The following is a 6000-nucleotide window of genomic DNA, read 5'->3' as shown; positions in this document are numbered from 1 at the left end:
AAATGGTTTGATGAGATGTTCGTTTGACCCAAGTTTCATGAAAATCCTTCTAGGGGTTTAGGAGATACAGAACAGACAAAAAATGTAAGGCTCAAATCTTTGATCTGAAGTTATGACCTTTGCCTTGAGTCGACATGGCTGACTCATGAGTTCTATACATCGTCTTGATGAGGTGATCATTTGACCCTAGTTTTATGAAAATTCTTCAAGCAGAGCGGACACAAAATGGAAGGCTTCAAACCTTTGACCTTGACCTTGAGCTGACATGGCTGACTCACGAGTTCTGCACATCGTCTTGATGAGGTGATCATTTGACCCAAGTTTTATGAAAATCCTTTAAGGGGTTTAGGGGATACAGAGCGGACACAAAATGGAAGGCTCAAACCTTTGACCTCGAGGTGTGACCTTGACCCAACATGGCTGATTCATGAGTCCTGCACATCATCTTGATGGTGATCATTTGACCATAGTTTCATGAAAACCCAAGGGGTTTAGGAGATACAGAGCAGACACAAAATGGAAGGCTTAAACATTTGAACTAGAGTTGTGACCTTGACCTTGAGCCGACATGACTGCCTCATGAGTTCTGCACATCACCTTGATAAGGTGATCATTTGACCCTAGTTTCATGAAAATCCTTCAAGGTGTTTAAGAGATACAGAGTGGATACAAAATGGAAGGCTCAAACCTTTGACCTTGACCCTGAGCATACATGGCTGACTCATGAGTTCTGCACATCGTCTTGATGAGGTGATCATTTGACCTAAGTTTCATGAAAATCTTTTAAGGGTTTAGGAGATACAGAGCAGACACAAAATTGAAGGCTTAAACATTTGAACTAGAGTTGTGACCTTGACCTTGAGCTAACATGGCTGACTCTTGAATTCTGCATATTGTCTTGATGAGGTGATCATTTGACCCTAGTTTCATGAAAATCCTTCAAGCGGTTTAAGAGTTACAGAGTAGACACAAAATGGAAGGCTCAAACCTTTGACCTAGAGTTGTGACCTTCACCTTGAGCCAACATGGCTGATTCATGAGTTCTGCATATCATCTTGATGAGATGATCATTTGACCATAGTTTCATGAAAACCCTTTATGGGGTTTAGGAGATAAAGAGCAGAGACAAAATGGAAGGCTTAAACATTTGAACTAGAATTGTGACCTTGACCTTGAGCTGACATGGCTGACTCATGAGTTCTGCACATTGTCTTGATGAAGTGATCATTTGACCCTAGTTTCATGAAAATCCTTCAAGGTGTTTAAGAGATACAGAGTGGATACAAAATGGAAGGCTCAAACCTTAGACCTTGACCTTGAGCATACATGGCTGACTCATGAGTTCTGCACATTGTCGTGATGAGGTGATCATTTGACCTAAGTTTCATGAAAATCCTTTAAGGGGTTTAGGAGATACAGAGCGGACACAAAATAGAAGGCTCAAACCTTTGACCTTGAGTTGTGACTCTGAACCAACATGGTCGATTCATGAGTTCTGCACATCATCTTGATGAGGTGATCATTTGACCAAAGTTTCATGAAAACCCTTCAAGGGGTTTAGGCGATACAGAGCAGACACACAATTGAAGGCTTAAACATTTGAACTAGAGTTGTGACCTTGACCTTGAGCTGACATGGCTGAATCATGAATTCTGCAAATTGTCTTGATGAGGTGATCATTTGACCCTAGTTTCATGAAAATCCTTCAAGGGGTTTAAGAGTTACAGAGTAGACACAAAATGGAAGGCTCAAACCTTTGACCTAGAGTTGTGACCTTCACCTTGAGCCAACATGGCTGATTCATGAGTTCTGCACATCATCTTGATGAGATGATCATTTGACCATAGTTTCATGAAAACCCTTTAAGGGGTTTAGGAGATAAAGATCAGAGATAAAATGGAAGGCTTAAACATTTGAACTAGAGTTGTGACCTTGACCTTGAGCTGACTCATGAGTTCTGCACATTGTCTTGATGAAGTGATCATTTGACCCTAGTTTCATGAAAATCCTTCAAGGGGTTTAAGTTATCTGGCATGGACACAATTGTTACTGACCCTGCGCACACACATTTATACCGAGTTTAGCTACACATGCTTGAAGTGTGTTCTATTTTAAACCTAATGCATGGTACTGGCCATACACATTAATTTGTTAATTTTATGTTTACACAAACTATATGTACCGGTAGTAACTGTTTGTATTTTCAAATGTGAAATTTGGGTCTTTTATACCTTTAAAAATATTGATAAACAGTGGCAAATGTATTTAATTTCATTAAAATGTTCTTCTGCTATAAATTATTTGATTAAATAAAATACTGGATCAAATATTGTAGACCTATTTCTTGGTCTTGGTCCCAATAATATATAAGTAGGCAGATGGGACATCAATAGCTTGATTTATCTTAAGATATTCAATTTGCAGCTTTCACTAAAATAGTGTATTTTAAGGTAAGCAAGAGCTGTCGGAGGACAGCAACGCTCGACTATTCAACAGCCTTGTCAATTGAATGAATACAGAAGTCAAAAAAGGGGCATAATTTTAAAAACATGCAAAGTAGAGTTATGTCCTACACAGTGCATGTCAGATCATGACAGTGCACAAGTATGTAAAGTTTCAATCCAATTCCATTAGTGGATACTGAGATACCAACTTACATACAAAACCTTAACCAAGAATTTCTAAGTCGAAAAAGGGGCATAATTTTGTAAAAAAGCAAAACAGGGTTATGGAACCTATGCAGTGTAAGGTCAGTTTATCACAGTGAATAAGTGTGTGAAGTTTCAATCCAATTCCATTAGTGGATACTGAGATGCAGACGATGATGATAAAGATACATTTTAAGTTTCAAGTCTTTATCTTATATTGCATTAAAGTCAGTATCCAGAAAGCGAAGATTGCAAAAAAGTTTAAGTACAAAAAGGGGCATAATTTTATCAAAAACACAATCAAGAGTTATTGGGTATGTAGCCACACATGCAGATGATTATAAACAAATACTTTAATTTCAAGTCATTATCTTTTAAAGTACCAAAGATATGTCTATAAACAAAGCTTTCGAAAAAAATTGAAACATGAAAATAGTTCAAAGTATAACTCCTTGGTGACCTTGACCTTGGGTATAATGGGCCCAGCCCCTACACATACTTTGTTTGTATACTGGACAATGTTTATGTGAAGTTACAGTAAGATATAAGCAATAGTAACAAAGATATGACAGAAAAACAAAGGTTGCCGAAAAACTTTAACCTTAAAAATAACCTAAGTATAACACCTTGGTGACCTTGACCTTGGGTATAATAGGCTCAGCCCCTACAATACTTTGTTTGTATACAGGACAATGTTTATGTGAAGTTACAGTAAGATATAAGCATTAGTAACAAAGATATGACAGAAAAACAAAGGTTGCCAAAAAACTTTAACCAAGAAGGGTCACGCCGACGCCGGGGCAAGTAGTATAGCCCCCCTATTCTCAGAATAGTGGAGCTAAAGAGGCCGATTTTTGGTAATTCAAAGGCCATAATTCCCAAGTGCCTGGGCCGATTCGGCTAGTTCTCCAAGTTGGCCGAGGACTCATGGTCAAAAACATTTTGTTCAAGTTTGGTGAAGATCGGATGAGAAAAGTTTGACTTGCAGCGCTGACAAGGGTAAAAAGGCCAATTTTCAGTAACTGAAGGGCCATAATTCTGAAGTGCCTGGGCAGATTTGGCTAGTTATTGAACTTGGCCGAGCACTTTTGGTCACACATTTTGTTCAAGTTTTGTGAAGATTGGATGAGAAATGTTTGACTTAGAGTGCGGACAAGATTTGTGACAGACACACGAACAAGAGTAAATCAATATGTCTCCCACACCACCTTATGGTGGGAGACACAATTATGATTTAATAAATCATGGTTTAGGTCCCTAAAATATATCAGTGTAAATTCACAACTGTAATAACAATATACATAAGATTAGTGTCTCTCCAGCACTGAAGTGTCCATGATCTACAAAAATGAAAACAACAAAATAAGAGACACATTTTTTATTTCAAACAAATAAGCACAAATTTCCATTGAGGTACATGGAAATATCAATTTCGAAAAAATAAAACAATGTGCAAAGTCACTTGATGGGTAACAATTTAAATCTGAAGATAAAATAATTGTTAAAACATTTTGACCTATGTTTCAATAGTACATTTGGATAATAGTACATAGACAAATGACATAAACTTTCATTTTATTTATATATTACAACATGCTGAGAAGGAAACACCCTAGGCAAAGTTTCCATAATAAACTAGAAGAATTACAGCAAACATGATTATATTAGTTCAGTCGTAGATGATAAAGTCCAACTTGTGGCATAATTATCACTTCCATTTCAGTCTTGTGACTCAGTGGACGGACAGTCAGGAGAGGTAACTAGGGTCACTGATTGGACTAAGTCACAGTGAGCAGTAAGACAGCAGTCAAGTCACCAATCAGTTTTGACAGAGACACAAAGGGATACCTACAAATGTTTGTTTCATTTGAATTTGAAATATCAGGTCTTGTGTTCACAAAACATTTACAATATTTTTGGATCCAAATGCACACCGGAACATCATTCTTCATGAGAATGTGTTAAGACCAATAGAAAGGAGGACTACAATTATAAATGAAAATTTGAGCCATGCCATGAGAAAACCAACATAGTGGGTTTGCGACCAGCATGGATCCAGACCAGCCTGCGCATCCACGCAGTCTGATCAGGATCCATGCTGTTCGCTTTCAAAGCCTATAGCAATTAGAGAAACCGTTAGCGAACAGCATGGATCCTGACCAGACTGCGCGGATGCGCAGGCTGGTCTGGATCCATGCTGGTCGCAAACCCACTATGTTGGTTTTCTCATGGCGCGCTCAATAATGATTGATCAAACTGAGTTGTTGATCATGTTCACACGTTCAGGTTTTGGATAACACATTTTTTTTTGCTAGAGTCAGTGATACAAAACATACATATGAAACTCAGTATGTTGTCACTTTACTGAAGATGAATCTATACCAAATCTCAACCACAACAATATTATACAAAACATTTTTGAAACTAAAGAAGAACTAATATGTTGATACCATGGGATTACTATAAAGTGACATAGATTTAGTGCTGTACAAGGAAGACCATTTAAACAAAACAGAAATGTATTAAAACTATTCTTGTTTTACAAAAAATATTTCAAACAGAATTAATATAAAGCTTTCTTTATTACCAAAAGCTGTATAGGTAAACTAAAGTAATGAAAATTCATTGAGATATCAAGGAATTTGTGGAAAACAAAATGTTCATTACGTAACGTATCTTGTGAACAGAAAAAGAACTTTATACAAATCTATAAAGCACCATGCTATAAATCTATAACTTTATGACTTTATCTAGATAACAATGGAAAAAAAAATGCCAGATCCAGCAGAAATTTGTAAAGGTTCATTTCTTTAAAGAAATATACTAGTTAGTATTCAGTGTTCTCTATTAATAAAAGTAGAGAATTTCAACCAAAATGTCTTTGAACTTCCTGAGAACAAAAGATACATCACTTGCTGTCAGCACACCCAAATATTTTCTAGAAACAAAATGATAATTAACTGACAAAAACTAGAAATTGCTTTTGTAAAAAAGTGCATGTCTCCCCCAATGCAAAGTCGTATAGGCAAGAAGTCAATAGGGGTCAGGAGCAAAAGTCAAAGAGACACTGATGGTTGGCTGCAATAGTGATCATCTACTTGGCATGTCCAGTCATCCCGCTAAGTTTTAACACTCTTGGCCTAGTGGTTCTCAAGTCACTGTTTAGGCTCCTGTGACCTTGACCTTTGATCAAGTGACCCCAAAATAAATAGGGGTCATCTGCTTCTGCATGTCCAATCATCCTATTAAGTTTCAACATTCTAGGTCAAGTGGTTCTCAAGTTATTTTCCGGAAATGATTTTACCTTTAATATAGACCCCAAAATTAATTGGGGTCATTTACTCTGCATGTC

The sequence above is a fragment of the Mercenaria mercenaria genome, chromosome 5, assembly GCF_021730395.1.
Source record: "Mercenaria mercenaria strain notata chromosome 5, MADL_Memer_1, whole genome shotgun sequence".
Classification (NCBI taxonomy): domain Eukaryota; kingdom Metazoa; phylum Mollusca; class Bivalvia; order Venerida; family Veneridae; genus Mercenaria; species Mercenaria mercenaria.
This window is presented reverse-complemented; position numbering follows the sequence as displayed.